Here is a 16750-nt window from a genome sequence, read left to right on the forward strand (position 1 = left end):
CTGAACTGCCCAAAGGCCAGCGCCATATGCACTTTGCCCTTTGTTTATTTGCTTTGCTGTTCTTGAAAAGTTATTATGTAGCTTTCCCACGTAAAATACTGTTCTATCCAGAAATATTTTTGGTTGGGGGTTTCTGCACTACAGAATAAACAGCTACAAGAAAAACTGCCATCTTACATTCAGGCGAAAAAAAAAAAAACAACAAAAAGGAAACTTGAAACAAACAGAATCCCCACATCTTTTTTATTTTCTTGGGATTGTTTGCACATAATTATGAGGATTTTTCTGTTCCCTAACCAAAGTTCACGTTTCTCTATTGAGGCACTGGCTCTGATATTGTCTGTTAAATCTCCTCAGGAGCAGATGGTCCCTTCATGGAAGCTCAGCAAAGTGATGTGTGTCTGGTTATGTCTGGCCCCTCCCTTCCTCTTGGGATTTCAATGACAAGTCCTTAAACCAGTCAAGCACTTAGGGGTCCTTGACCCAGTAGCAGCAGGTTTTGGTGTCAGGGACGGCAGAGACCCTTTGCGGATGGGTTCATCATCTACCCTGGTCCGAAGCAAGCCCTGGACCGAGACCAAGAGTGATATCTCTTTAGGCCAATCAGAGACGCAGCTTTTCTTTGGTCCCACCCCCATTTACCCGCGCATCCAATAGGAGAGTTGAAGGGCAGGGCTTGGGCTGTCAAGTAGCTAGGGTGGGCTCCGCCGAGGCGAGGCAAGGCGAGGCGAGAAGGGGCGCGGGTGGGAGATGTGCTCCCAGGTGTTTGCAGCGAAAGCGGGAAACCTGTAGGGCATGGTTCAGCTGTGCCGTGCCGAGGCGAGCAGGAGCAGGGAACAGGTAGGAGGCAGGACTTTTCCTTCTCTGCAAATAGAATAAAGGATGCGTATTGCCATGATTTTGCCTCCCTGTCCCTTCCCCCTGCCCCGCCCTTGTCACCCCCAAATCTCCTGTGGCTGCTGCAGCTCCCATAATGAAGTACGGAGGGAAGGACTGGGATGGACGTTGTTGGGGTGCAGGATGCTGGAGCTCATGGGGATGACGCGCCAGGAAGAAAGTGCCCTAGGAGAGGGGACCGAGCCCCGGTTCTGGGTGTCGTCAACTTTCCATGCAGAGGCTGCCGGTGACTCGCCGAAGGGGATGCCATGTCGCCAGGCAGGGGAGGGGTTGGGGGGCAGACATGTCAGCAGCCGGGGCCGCGGGGCTTCCTCCCCACGCCAGCTCTGCACCTGTGTGTCTATGCTCTAGCACCTCCCGGGAAAGGCTGGCACGGTGGCAGTGACGGGAAGAAGGGATTTGTTTGTTCCCTGACCCCTCGGTTACAAACTAGGTCCCTCGGGTAATGGGGGTGGGGAAAAAAATCTGTGCAACTGGCAGGGCATTCTCCAATTAATTGCGTTTCTGCTGGGAAGACGCGGGCCGCAGGAGGGCAGAGACCAAGAAGGTTTGGCCTCTTCTCCCCTACCCTACTGCTGTCTCTTGGGAATCACCTCCTCACCTAGTTTCTGAAAGGTGGGTTTGGTCTCAGGGATTCCCAGAAAGTCAAGTGACTGTGCCCGGATGGGCTCCCCCGGGTGACCGCATCTGGGCAATAGGTGTTGGCTCAGTGCCGGTTCCTGCTGGAGTCAGATTGCTGGTAGCAGTAGGGGGAAGAATTGCAGAGAAATCAGATGCTGCATCACTCTCAGGCACTGCAGACATTCTGCTTTGCAAATTCCTGGAAACTGGGGTGATGGGGAAGAGGGGAGAACCGCAATCTCTCTCTCTCTCTCTCTCTCTCTCTCTCTCTCTCTCTCTCTCTCTTCTCTCTTCTTCTCCCTCTCTCCTCTCTCCTCTCCTCTCTCTCTCCCTCTCATGCCAAATCCAGCATGAGCATTTGTACATGTGCTTGTGTGTGCACATCTCCAAGGTGGAGCTATATATAGCTCCTGCCTACCCAGCCCGGTCTCCCTGCGGCTGAGCAGACCGCCTTGGCCTTCTGAAGCAATCTGGAAAGCACCGAGTGGGAGGGGCGAAAGAACCAAATTCTCCACTGGGGGAAAAGCTAGAGAAGAAGCCCTCAGACCAATGGAAACCCTGCATGAAATAATATTTCTGTAACGCACAGAAAGAACACTATTGTCAAATATTATTCTGAATACGTTTTTTAGAGTGCTATCTTACCCATTTGCCTGAATTTTTCAGCTTCACAGAATAACCTTACCACTGGGAAGTGTAACGTGCATTAAATAAATACATGCCATATTGCGATGTTAAATTAAACTCATCAGAGTGCAGCACTGTGCTTATGCCTGTGCCTTTACATTTGTGAGTAAATGTATCTGGGTGGTTACTGATGGCTAGCAGCATTTGGGGGACTGGAAAAGGACCCACCCACTTTTTAGGATGCAGAATTGTGGAACTGTTAAGTCATTCTGAGGTAGTTTTGATGTTTCTTTGTACAGATTTTTCTTGTGGACTTATTTAAATTTGTGCTACTCTTCCATATCATTTCTCTTTGCATCTTTTGGCAGTACTGAGATTTGAACTCAGCTCCTCCTGCTTGGTAGGCAGGCATTCTACTGCTTGAGCCACTCCACCTATCATATGAATCTGCATTATGTGGTCTTTGTGTTATAGATTATGCTTTTATTTTTCCCATTGCCTACAATTATTTGTTCCTGATAATAACCTTTTCATTGTTACAGCTGAGAAAAATTGAGAATCAGAGAACACAGTGATATGCTCAAAGTCTTCCAAAATTTTCAGCTCTACTATTCCAATAACCTACTGTATACTCATACCACATAGTAGTTTCCCTTCAAATATAATAATTTTCACCTTCCCAGTTTGGGTCCTGGTAATAAAATTGGTCAGTGTTGATACAGGTAAGAATATGCTCAGACTATGGAAGTGACTCCCTTTAATTATCCTAGAGTATATGGATATCATTTCTGGTTTTATATGTATCCCTACAAAATTCAATTCTGAGTTTCTAGAATACAATACTAACATGCCATGTTATTTTGAAGGTAAATATACAAATGTTTTAATCAACCCAACTAACTACCGCAGGCAGAGGGAGCTGGATTTTCATTTAGGCTCTGCAACTGAATAGTTATTTTTGGGTGAACTAATTATCCTCATAAGCATCTCAGTGTTCTTGTCCTTAAAAGGAGAGTATTAGCACTAAATTTTGGGGTTGTTGTGAAGGTTCTAAGAAATGTATGCATATTTCCACCATGGCAATGGGTACATAACAGGTCATTAATAAATACAGCTACTATTAATTATAATAATACATTAGTATTTATCAACTACATGCATTTCTAAAATTCATGGTTCTAATGCAGAATGTCCACTCTTCTCTAGAAGGTAACTTTCACTTAACTAGAAGATGACATCACATTCAGTCTTCATGGCTTAATATTATTTATATGTCTGTTTTGTTTTCTAATTGGACAGGAAAGACTTTGCAGATAAAGATTATAACCTATATATTTGTTTATCCAATCACATTGAACTTAGTTCTAAGTAGCTTCAACATACTTGTTGAGAAAGCATCATCCCGAGGAATTATGTGAGAGGGTGCCATAATGTTGGGGATGATTTAGTTGTTGATAGAAGGCCAGAGAGGGAAATCACTTTGGGAAAGTTCTTTTGGTTTGCTGTCATTTCCATGATGAGTAATAGATGATGTGACTTGTTTCTATATCCTTCCACAGAGTGATTCAACTTTCTAATAGCAGTGATGACTCTGTATGGTTGATTCCACATACTCGCTCTTGTGCCCCTGGCAACCAACTAGAGAGCTAGTTAAAAGTTAGACAATTTATATTTCTCTATACAAAGCATGCCATGTATCAAAAAATAAACAGTTCATTGTGACTCATTTCTACAGGAACATTGGCTGTGGTGTGCATCATATCCCAGGACCTATCCTCTCTATGTCATCAGTGTTTTTATTATTGTCATTGTTTTTCTTCTCATCTGCTGTTTTTCATACTGTCCTTAAAATTTTACCTCTAGATACCAAAATTATCTGATGTTGATTTTTCTTCATTTCTGAACCTCCTTTCCATGTCTCCCTCCTATCTTGTCTTCCTGCTTCTATCTTTCAAATGAATCCCCAAATTGATGACAGTTTATTTTATGACCAATAAAATTTCCCTTCCATATTTCCACTTCCAATATACTCCCATTAGCCATTCCAAAGTGTTAACCTAGTGCTAAAGGCATAGGCTTGGGAATAAAGCCTTCATTATGTAGATAAATGAATGTCAACAAGTCAGTTGGGGATTATGCATACATATATACATATATCTACATACATGTACATGTAGATATTTCCTTTATATATGTAGTAAGATACTGTGAGCTTGGTCATCCATAAGTAATAGCTATTAGAAAGAAAAAGATGAAAGAGGTTAAGTGAACTATGTTATATTTGAAATATTGTAAGAACTCTTGTAAATTCCACATGTACCTCCAGCACAATAAAAAAATAAACAATTTAAAAAAAAAGCTCTGTGATGATAACACACACAGTTAAAACTTTTTTTTCTTTCCCCATCAACTGGCGTCACCCCTAAGCTGGTTTTTGGTAAAAGATGTCACAACTTTCAAGGTTTTCTGGTTACTATTTCTTATGACTTCCTTTCAGGTACCTGCAAGTGCCCACCACCTATCCATTTTTATTCTCAGTCTCATGTACCTCTTCCCTGCTCTCTCCAGCACCAGTTTCTCCTGGATTCATGCAGTAGGCCATGCAGCCATAGGAAATACAGAGTAAAAGAAAATTTAGAAATAAATTCCATCCTACAAGACATCCATTCTCATTCCGTCAGTCTTATTGCTGTGAATATATGTAGGTATTTTCAATTTATATACTTGAATTTCTAGTGAATATTGATTTCTGTACTTAGCTTTCTTGGAGGATGGAAATGGGGTTAAACTCAGGGTCTCACACTTGCTAGGCAGGTGCTCTATCACTTGAGCCACACCTCATCCCTTTTTTTGCTTAGGTATGTTTTTACCTAAGGCCATTCTCAGACCAGGATCCTCCCAACTATGCCTCCTGCATAGTTGTAATTGGGATTACAAATATTACTACCATGCCCAGTTTATTGGTTGAGATGGGGTCTCACTAACTTTTTGTGTGATGCCTAAAACTGTGACCCTCCCTATCTTCACCTCCAGAATAGCTAGAATTACAGATATGGGCCACCATCCCTGGCCCTATCATTAGTTTTTTAAAATTTAACATCATACCCTAAACATTTACTATTCCTATTAACCATGTTTTTATGGCTCAAAAATATTCTGTTATACAGATAGTGTCTTTATAGTGCCTTTCTAGTTTTCCATAGGTATAGAATTGAACATAGATATACATTGATGTTTGCATTTCTGACCATTTCCTTACCATAACTTAAAAGTTACCACAGGAGAAAGTTATAAATACTTGCAGACTGCTAATACTGACAAATTGCTCCCTCAAGAGTTTATGCACGGATTTATGTTTTACCAGGGGGACTGACTTGCCAATCCATACTGTCCTTAACTCCTAGTATTATGTTTCAACAAAATTCTGCTGAAGGTGTTCCTTGAGCAGTAGAGCACCTACCTAGCAAGTGCAAAGTCCTGTGTTCAAAGCCCAGTACTGAAAATAAAAATTGTGGCCATTTTTTGAGTAGAAATTGTGTACCTAGTTATTCTTTTGAGGTATGTTTCTATGATTTTGGACCAGTTCAAGGAATGTTTTCTTGTGAATTTCACTTCAGTCTATTGGAATATTTATATTTTCTTTCTAAACTGTAATAAGAAATCTGTGACATGCTACAAAAATCTTCCTTGCCTTGCTTTTTGCCTCTTAAAAATGTTTGCCAACATACAGACATTTATAAATTGATTACCTGTTACAAATCTATTTGCAGTACTTTCTTTAAGAGCTTCAAGGCTCAGAAAACTTTCTGCCACCCAACGATATATTGAACACAAAAACACACCTATGACAGTGATGCCACTGAACAATTTTCCTTCTTCAAAGCAGTATTTGACTTATGTGTATCATGTGTGTATCCAGGGTGCAATGGCTCCTGAGGACACATAAAACCCGCTCTTAGTCTATTAAGACCCCATTATTCTTTTTGCAGCTCCCCTATGAAGTGAATTGTACCTTAATTCTTTCTGAGCTGCTATCGTCCATTTCAAAAGTGCCACAGGGCAAAATGTACAATAGACGATATTAATGGTCAGGTTACTCAGCCAGAGCAGGGCACATTGTTTGCACAATTATCTGAATGACTCAGGCACTAATTCTGCTTCTGTCAGGATTATCCAGATGGTCTTTAATTCACTGGTAATTGCTCACCCCTGCACTTGATTTCCATGATGCAAACCTGAGTGCACCATCGCTTTTCCTGCACTGTTTTGTTGCTACTCTCTAAGTGCTTAGGGTGGGGCACATTAACTTCTTTCACCATAGGCAGGTTGCCTAGTTCTTAAGAGTTACACAGAGCTTTGCACTCAGCCCAATTCAGATAATTGCTAGCTGTGTGATTTTATTTTTTGGGGGGGAGGATTGTTTAATCGTTTAAAGGCTTTTTTTTTTCCTATGTAAAAAGATAGACATACTCAGAGTTCAGAGTTCCTATCTCAGTTTCCTCTTTTGTGGTCTTCTTCCCCTTAAACTCATTCTCTACCTCATAGCCTCAGTTGTCTTTCTAAAACCAATCTCAAAATGAGCCTTCTTCACTGAAAATCTGCAGATAGACCCTGCTTTTATTTTCCTGTAATAAGATGGCCAAAGTCCTTTTTGTTGCACCAAAATTTCTTTATTAAATGATTCCTGGTAACTTCTCTCCAAACACAATTTTTTTCATTATTTAAATCTCTTCCATCACCAGTCTTCCACAATGCCTCCCTACTTCCCTCCCTCCCCCCACCTCTCTCTCTCTCTGCATTTCCTCTCAATACTTCCCCTGCAACCCCATAAATAACCTGCCATAAATAACTTGTCTTTGTGTCTGTCTTGTAACTTACCCATTACCCAGTCAGCTGCTACCATGTCTCGGACTATTCTCTGGATTTTGGAGTCTTGGGTTTTGAGCCCTTAATCAATGCTTCTAAAACAACCCTTTGTTGTACCTACCAAAGTTCTTACCATACTATATTGTAATTGAATGTCTAATACTCTTTGTACTCACTTTAAGACTTTGAGGACATAGACCATGTCTAATTTTTTTGGTCTAATGAAGGCCTTCACAAATAGTTGATATTTAATAAATGTTTTCTGAAGAAATTAATAAAAGGTCGAGGATAGTTTTTAAGATTTCATTTAATGATGTATTCATATCTTTATATATCTTTTTCTCAACCAATAAAAATTGCAAGGCATATCTATCTTCATAATATTTCAACAATTAATATGCTGGTTTTGTTGACTTATATGAGACAGATAAAAGAGTTTCTTAATAACGAATTTTGTCATGAAAAGCCATGTCTAGGATATTTATCAATTCCAAAATGCTAAATTATCAGGTAAATTACTTTTAAATAACCCTGCATTTTATAAAGAAAGAGATTTGTATAGTTACATAAATAATGTAAATGTATAAGTTTAGCTATATTGGAACTTAATATTGGCAAAATTAATTCCCCTTTTCTCTATTTAATCAAAGGTCTTCTGTTGTCATCTTTGATAGTTTACATTATTGGTTAATATATACTACATAGTATATCCTATATGTCCTTATTTGATCATTTGCAAGAGTTTTGAAAGTTACTTAGAAAGGCATGATTGTGTACAATTACAGATAAAGAATCAAATTTAGAGAAGTAGTAATTTACCTGAATTCACATATTAGTGGCAAATCTTGTATTCACTTATTTGTTTGATTATTTAGACTAAACACCTAACACACACATGCACGTCTTATTACGTTTATAATATTTTGTTTTGGAGTATATTTCTTTTTATTTTTGGTGGGAAGAACAGTGTTCTTTCCCTTTTCTTTTTTTACTTCAATTATTGAAATAATTTTTCTGGATATTCTTAATTAAGTAGACAATACTCAAATTTTTTTCTTCAGTTTGGCTTAATTTGTGATTCTATGTAATCTCAGAGAATCATGGGAGACAGATATGTTATTTTTGGAAACAGTACAAATGTTGAAAAAGAACTTTATGAAAAAATGGGTGGATTTTTACCTAGCCTAACTGTGAAATTGAAAATCCTGAGATACAAGATTTATTTTGTCTGATATGTGTAAATATCTTCTCTATAATCTCACTGCAGTTGATTTAAATGTGCTGCACATCACATCTAAAAACTTTACAAAGCTAGTGAAATGGGTTTTAAGATTTATGATTCCTATTTTCCAGAGCAAGAAAATTAGGCATTTAAAAGCAAATATCTAGAGCAGACTGTTTGACTCTGAAGCCCAAGTTTTCATCACTGTGTTACTCTGCAGCCACCCCTTATCCACAAGGATAGCAGAATTTAGTATTCTGTGAGTCACAGTTTAAAACTTTCCTATTCTAAGTGAACAGAATCTATCCCTGTACTCTCAAATATATTTAGTGTTAACACAAAGAATTAAATCATTCTAATTTTGCAAATTTTTTTATGGATAGCTCATACAAAAAAGGTCTTCTTCCACTGAAGTGATTTACATGGTGAGGGTTCCTAAATATGAAATAGATCTTTACAATATATCATTAAGTACTTATTATTATAATTCTGACCTTAGCATCAGAAGTTTTTAGCCTTTTTGCCCTAATTTTACTTTATGAATTAATGAACTCTTGGCTTACATTAACTTAGAAGATTTTTTTTTTTTTTTGCAGTATTGGGGTTTGAACTCAGCCTTCACCTTGAGCCATTTCACCAGCACTTTTTTGTAATTTTTTTTTTTTTTTCCGAGATGGGGCCTCATGAACTATTTGGCCAGGGTTGGTTTTGAACCGTAATCCTCCTGATCTCTAGGATTATAGGTGTGAGCCACCAGCACCTGGCTACTTGGAGATCTTAATAACACTTTGGTTACTAGAAAACTAGCCCAGTTTCTGGGTGTTAGGAACGGGATTCCTATTCCTCCGAGAGACAGAGAGCCACACTTGAATGCAATTAACAAAGCAGAGTTTATTGTGCTGGCAAGCCAGGGTCGAGCCCCCACACGGACGCCCAGGACCGATTGGGAGAATCGACCCCGAGCCTCTTTAGGGGAGATCTTATATAGACCATTACCTGCCGTTACAGCAAAAGCCCGCGCAACACTTAACCAATGATTTTGTAACATCTGCAATTTCAGCCTATTGAGTAAAAGGTCAGCAGTTGCGCGCATATTTTCGTTATCAACATTGAGCAAGCAATTGAGCAAGCAGGCAGAGCACATCTTGCACGTACCTCCCGTCATCTTTCGCAACCTGCTCACATTCCTCACATTCTATATGCCCGAGCTGAGCCCTGCTGCTCTGCTTATCTTATCTACATGGGGGCATTTGGTACCGGTTTCTCCAACAGGGGGGTGGGGTGGATTCCTATTCCTTTCATTCCCCCCTTTTCTTATGGCCTAAATTGAGGAATCATTCTCAAGGGGATGAAGAGCCTGATATTGCTGGAGGAGAACCAGAAGTTGGATAGTATTAATTCGACCTTTGACAAAAGTCATAACTCAGTTTAGAATCCAGGGTCCTATGGTAACAAGTAATAGGAGGATTATTATTGGCCCTGCCAGTGTAGAAAGGAGGGTTGCCAACCATGGGGACTGGTTAAACCAAGACTCGAACCAGCTTTCCCCGGCCTCTTTTTCTCGTTTTCTTTGCTCTAGGCTCTTTCGAAGTTTACACATGGAGTCACGAACAACTCCGGTATGGTCGGCGTAAAAACAACATTCTTCCCCTAGAGCAACACATAGTCCCCCCTTTTGGAGGAACAACAAGTCCAGACCTCGTTGGTTTTGAAGTACTACCTCAGACAGAGAAGTAAGGGATTTTTCTAGGTGGCTAATGGAGGTTTCTATTCTCTCTATATCTTTGTCTATGGCTGCTCGCAATGAAGACATCCCTTTATGCTGGGTAGCCAAGGAGGCTATGCCGGTTCCTGCCCCCTTTAACCCTAGGCTGAGTAGGGTAGCAATAGTTACTGCGGAAATAGGTTCTCTCTTTTTTCTTTCAACCATTTTTGTATTCCAGTATGAATATAGACTCTCCTCCGAATGACAGAGGATGCGGGGCAGCACAGCCACTATGACACAGAATTCTTTAGAGCTGTTAAACACCTTAGTTGATAGGCAAGGGGTGAGTCCGGACTGTGAGCATAGCCACCATCCTTTGTCCTTTGGAATTACCCATTTAATAGTACTTTCCCAGGTAGGACTGGCGTTAACAACAGTACATAAGTCTCGTCTATTCCTTTTTCCTAAGCAGGCTCTTTGGCCGCTTACCTGTTGTATGGTCAGACCTCTTTTACGGTCTTCCCAGGAACATTGGGCGGGGTTTTCACTAGTTGAAAAATTATAGGTGACATTTAGCCCTATTGCCTCATAGAATGTTGGCCTCACATCATAACATAACCAACAGGAGTTAGTCATGTTAGGGTTGGTGTGGTTTAACGTCAGGAATGCAGCATCTATTATGCCCCAGAGGGGGTCTTTGGACCCAGTCATGAGACTGGGCCTTACCAGGGGAGGGCTGGTTCCTGATGGTCTTAGAGTTGTAACATTAGCTTGGGCTAAGGTTGAGGGAGGGTGGTGAGTTGTAGAAGGTCGGGGAGGTGGCCTTACATAGGGCGGCCTAAGTACCTTATTAGGGCCTACTGCTGTGGACGGTGGCCCTATGGGTTCAATCTTTAATCTGACTACTATGGTCGAGCCAGCATGTCCACCATATTTATAAAACACAAGTCTCCACACCTTACCTTGTATCCACCCAGGGGTGTCCTCCTTGCCAGTTTCAGTGAAAGTGACCTTGATTCTATCTAGATCTGTAGGCCAGCAATTGCGGGTGTGAATCGGAAGGCTTAGGCCCCCCCCCAACCTGCTTCCCCATGGTGTTCCCCCCGGTGCCCTATTTACAAAGGCAAATGTGAGCAGGTCTGGTTTTGATACTCCCCATTTCCATTCACCATCGTTAGATGTGACGCATGCCCATGACTTACAGAAAGAGTATTGTATCCCCCCACAGTCTTTGCTCTTTTTGTGGCCCGGGCAAGCATAAAAACCATAGCATCGAGCTGAGTCCGGGGCGGTGGCCCTGTAGGCAGGATTGATGTCTCTGAAGCAGAATTGTAGTTCCGGCCACCAAGTTCCCAATGGGGCAGTGTGAGTAGTCTCGTTGAGGGTGGTATGTGTCTCCCCATCGGTGAGTATCCAGGTTTGTTTATAAGGCTGGTGAGGGTTGGTTTCGGTAAGGCTCCTGCTCCGGGCAATGAGCAGGATCAGGAAGATCATCCAACTCATTCGCAATGGCTCCTGAAGACTCTGCATGTTTTTGGGGCCGCAAGAGCTTTAGCTTTAATGGGTTGTCTGGGTGCCGCCGTACGGTCCACTCTTTAGCCCCTTCTTGTTTTTGATGATTGGCTTGACGCACGTGGGAGTAATGGATCCAAGGTCCGATGCCGTCAACCTTGAGGGCGGTAGGGGTAGTAAACAGAACAACATAAGGCCCTTTCTATCTAGGCTCTAGGGTTTTGGACTGATGCCTTTTAACCCATACCATATCCCCCGGGACTATGCCATGTTCCATGTTCAGGGTCCTCTCAGCAGTATGGTACGCTTGAATTAGGGGCCATATTTGTTGTTGTACTTTAGCTAAAGCCTGTAGCATAATCAGATAATTTGGGGCCAGATCATCTAGTCTCAGGCCTAAGGTCCTTTGAATGATGGGGGGTGGAGCACCATACAGGATCTCAAAGGGAGTTAGCCCATGGACATACGGGGAGTTCCGGACTCGGAAGATGGCCAGGGGAAGGAGCGTCACCCAATCACCGCCAGTCTCCAGGGCCAATTTGGCTAAAGTCTCCTTTAGTGTCCTATTCATCCTTTCCACTTGCCCTGAGCTCTGGGGGTTATATTCACAATGTAGCTTCCAATTGGCCCCCATAGCCTGGGTTAGTCCCTGCAGGACTTTACTAACGAAAGCCGGATGGTTATCTGACCCAATTGCCTAGGGCACCCCATATCTGGGTATGATTTCCTCTAGCAAGGCCTTTGCCACTACCTGACTCGTCTCCTTCTTTGTAGGAAAAGCCTCCACCCAACCCGAAAAGGTATCTATAAATACCAGCAAATATTTGTACCCAAACTTTCCTGGTTTTACCTCAGTAAAATCCACTTCCCAACTTCTTCCCGGAGCCCTCCCCTGTTCCCGAGTACCTGTATGGTGCCCCTCCCTTCGTCCTGGTTTCATGACTGTGCAGCTGGTACAATCTTCCACAATTTGGCGGATTGCCCCGGTCTGGTTCGGAAATCGGAGCTGCGCGGATGTCAGCAGGTCTAGCAATTTTCTCCGCCCCAAATGGGTGGGCTTATGTAAGTTAACCAACAGGAATCGTCCGAGTTTTTCAGGCAGAATTAACTTGCCTTCCAAGTTGCTTCTCCATCCGTTTTCCCCTTCTCTAATGGGGGAGTGGGCTCTCATCCAGGTGAAATCCTCCGTGGAGTATTCTGCTCGGGGCGGGGGGGGGGGTAGCGAAGGGAGCTCTGGGACAGGCACGTCTACAGCCGCGACCATGGAAGGACTGACCATTGCTGCTCTCTTTGCTTCTTGATCTGCTCTGTTGTTACCGACAGCTTCCGGCGTCTTGGCAGACTGGTGGCCTGGGACATACATCACTGCCACTGCCTTCGGTTTTTCCACTGCCATTAACAGACGCTGGACCTCAGCCAGGTTCTTTAGATTTTTCCCTTCTGCTGTGCGGAATCCCCTTTCATGATAGATGGCCCCGTGGACATGGATGGTACCAAAAACATAGCGACTATCGGTGTAGATATTGACTCGCTTTCCTTTTGCCCTCTCCAGGGCTTCTGCCAAGGCAATTAATTCCGCTTTTTGGGCTGAGGTTCCGGGTGGGAGAGCGCTGCTCCATACCGTATTTCCTTCTTGGTCGACTACCGCTGCCCCTGCCCTTTGGACTCCATCTTGGACAAAACTGCTTCCGTCCGTGTACCAGTTTAATTTGCAGCCGGACAGGGGGGTATCCTTTAGGTCAGCCCATACCTGTGTAACTTCGGAGCAGAATTCTTTGCAGTCATGGACAGGTGTCGGTAGTTCCGGGTTAGGCAACAGGGTGGCAGGGTTCAGGGTTACGGGATCTGTGAATGTGATCCGAGGGGAATCCAACAAGAGCCCCTGGTAGTGGGTGAGCCTAGCATTCGTCATCCATTTCCCGGGGGGTTGTTTAAGGATTCCCTCCACCGGGTGAGGGGCCGTTACCCAAAGGGCCTGTCCAAAGGTTAATTTATCGGCTTCTCTCACCAGCACGGCAATGGCCGCTATGATGCGGAGGCAGGGGGGGCCATCCTGCCGCTACTGCGTCTAATTTCTTGGAAAGGTATGCCACTGGTCTCTTCCAGGGACCTAGCTGTTGGGTCAAGACTCCTTTGGCTACCCCCTTTTTTTCATCTACAAACAGAGTGAATGGTCTCGTAGGATCTGGCAAGGCTAAGGCAGGGGCCTGCAAAAGAGCATCCTTTAGCTGGTCAAAGGCCTGTTGTTCTCTCTCTCCCCAACTCCAATCTGGAGCTTCTTTGGTGGCCTCATATAGGGGTCTGGCTATTTCTGCAAATCCTGGAATCCAGAGTCTACAGAACCCCGCGGAGCCCAGGAATTCTCTCACTCCCCTAGTGGATGTGGGGGATGGGATAGCCAAAATAGTCTGTTTCATGGCATCAGTCAGCCATCTTGCCCCATCTGTGATCTGATAACCCAAATATGTCACTGACCTTTTACAGATGTGGGTTTTCTTGGCACTCGCCCGATATCCCAGCTCACCTAATTCCGTTAGCAGGTGTTCAGTAGCCTCGTTGCATTCCTCTCAGGTTTCTGCTGCTAACAGTAAATCATCAACATACTGTAATAGAGTGACTCGTGGGTGGCTCCGGCGAAAGGGTTCCAGGTCCTGGCTCAGGGCCTCGTTAAACAGGGTGGGAGAGTTTTTAAATCCTTGCGGCAGTCTGGTCCAAGTAAGCTGTCCAGATTGGCCCCCATCCTCGTGCCACTCGAAAGCAAATAGCGGCTGGCTAATTTCTGACAATGGAATGCTGAAGAAAGCATCTTTCAAATCAAGGGTTGTATACCACACTTGCGAGGGGGGTAGGTGGCTGAGCAAGGTATAGGGATTTGGAACAGTGGGATGAATGTCCTCCGTCTGCTTGTTTACCTTTCACAGGTCTTGCACAGGCCTATAGTCCTTGCTTCCTGGCTTTTGGACGGGGAGCAGAGGTGTATTCCAGGCGGACCGACAAGGCCGCAGTACTCCTTCCTTTAATAGCCTGCAGATATGAGGGGCTATGCCTCTTCGAGCCTCCTCGGGCATAGGATACTGTTTTACCTGAATGGGAAGAGCGGAAGCCTTCAATTGTATAATTACGGGAGGGAGGTGTTTGGCGAGCCCAATTCCCACAGTCTCTGCCCAGGCCGTGGGGAACCTTTTTAGCCATTGGGCTATGTCCCCTTCTGGCTCCTGTCGGTCCTCAAACAGCCGATACTCATCAGCCAATGATAGGGACAGAACGTGTATTGGGCTCCCCTCCTGATCAGTCACAATTATTCCATCTGGTTCAAAATAGATACGGGCCCCTACTTTGGTGAGTAAGTCCCGTCCGAGCAGGGGGGTGGGGCTCTCAGGAACGACCAGGAAGGAGCGTGTGATCTGGTGTTTTCCTAAGTTTACCTTTCTTTTGGTAGTCCATGTACATAACTGTGTACCGGTGGCCCCCTGAACAACACTTGTCCGTTCCCTGTTCAAAGGTCCATGTGCCTTGTTTAAGACCGAATACTGGGTGCTGGTATCCACCATGAACCCCATCGGCTTCCCCTCCACATGTACTGTTACCCAAGACTCGGGGAGGGGGTCCGAGCCCCGTCTCCTTCAGTCCTCTTCTCTGGCTAGGAGGACTCTGGCCTGCTCTACTGCTCGTTCCCTTTCCCTGTTATCCCCCGGTCTCCTGCCAAAACTTCTTCTTCCCTTTAACTTAGGGCACTCTCTCTTCCAATGCCCAGTCTCCTTACAGTAAAAACAGTGTTCCTTATCCGGGGTCCTGGCGTGGCTCCCTCCCCTGGGTTGGTCCCGGACACCTGCTAGGAAAATACGGGCCATTTCTCTTTGTTGCTTTCGGTTTTCCTTAGCCTGGAACTCCCTGTCTTCCTTTCTCAATTTCTCCTGGACCTCCCTGTCTTCCTTCCTCCGCCTTTCCTCCCTTTCTTCTGGAGTTTCTCTAGCAGTAAAGACCTTCTCTGCTATTTGTAGCATTTCCCTAATGGTCATTTCCCCTAAGTTTTCCTGTTTATTGAGTTTTCTCCTAATGTCTGGAGCTGGCTGATTGATGAATGAGAGCACCACAGCAGACCGGTGGAGCTCCACCTCAGGGTCAATAGAGGTGTACTGACGGTATGCCTCGTAGAGGCGCTCTAAGAAACCGGCCGGGCTTTCGTTTTCCCCTTGGACAACTGCTTTTACTTTTGTAAAGTTGGTGGGCCTTCTAGCGGCCGCTCGGAGACCAGCCATAAGAGTCTGGCGGTAGATTCGGAGATGCTCCCTACCTTCTGCGGTCCCGAAATCCCAATCAGGGCAGCGTAGGGGGAAGGCCTCGTCTATGGCCGGTTGGAGAGTTGTGGGTCTCCCATTATCCCCCAAGACGTTTTTTCTTGCTTCGTTGAGGATGCGCTCTCGTTCCTCTGTCGTAAAAAGGGTATTGAGCAGCTGATGACAGTCATCCCAAGTGGGATGGTGTGTATGCATGATGGACTTCAAGAGATCTATGAGACACTTGGGGTCTTCAGAAAAGGGCGGGTTCTGCGTCCTCCAGTTATATAGATCACTGGAGGAGAAGGGCCAGTACTGAAACTGTTGCCCTCCTCCCGGTCCCCCTTGGCCTACCATCCGGACTGGAAGTGTAGGGACAGTTTCCTCCCCCTGTGTTGATGAGGAGGGCCCGTCTTCCCCCTCCCTCTCCCAAACCCCTTGGGGGCGAAGTCTTCGACCCATTCCTCCTCCTGCTGCCAGTCCTGTTGAGGAGGATGAGGAAATTCCCTCCTCCGGGGCACTGGCTTGGCCAGGGGGAGTCACATATGGAGGCGGCTGATCTTCCTCTGCCCCTGAGAGGGATGGGTAAAGGGGGAACTCTCTGGTAAGACCGGAGATGATAAGGGAGGTGCCCTATTCTGAGGACCGGTCGGGGTGGGAAGAGGAAGTTTCTCCTCCTCCTTTATGACCAAGGTGGGCGTGACTGGGGTTTTAGCCCTGGGAGCCGAACTGGAGGGGTGAGTCAGAAAAGCTGTTAACCAAGGGTGGGGGTTCCTCACCAGATCCTCCCAAACCATAATGTAAGGGACTTGGTCTGGATGGCCTCGATTGCCTGGCGGAAAAATGACTGCTTTAACCTTAGTGATCATGTCTAGGGAGAGGGAACCTTGAATGGGCCACCCGACTCCAAAGGTGGGCCACTCTGCAGAACAAAAGGTGTTGAACTTACCTTTCTTGATGACCAGACCCGCATTTAAGGCCCTTTCTTTAACTTCTGAAAAGTGAGAAAGGATCAGAGACTTT

At 44.6% G+C, this 16750-nt stretch overlaps 1 protein-coding gene across 3 annotated transcripts in view; it reads left to right on the forward strand.

Annotated features, from left to right (window-relative positions):
• The first annotated feature begins 684 nt into the window (after positions 1 to 684).
• Positions 685 to 16750, forward strand: part of Cntn1 (contactin 1) — a 355859-nt gene continuing 339793 nt past the window's right edge. For 2 of the 3 annotated variants that reach the window (XM_074083135.1, XM_074083140.1), the window contains exon 1: positions 685 to 840. The gene's annotated coding sequence lies outside the window, so the exon portion shown is untranslated. The remainder of the gene's footprint in view (positions 841 to 16750) is intronic. The other variant, XM_074083139.1, reaches the window with a different exon arrangement.

The sequence above is a fragment of the Castor canadensis genome, chromosome 8, assembly GCF_047511655.1.
Source record: "Castor canadensis chromosome 8, mCasCan1.hap1v2, whole genome shotgun sequence".
Lineage (NCBI taxonomy): Eukaryota > Metazoa > Chordata > Mammalia > Rodentia > Castoridae > Castor > Castor canadensis.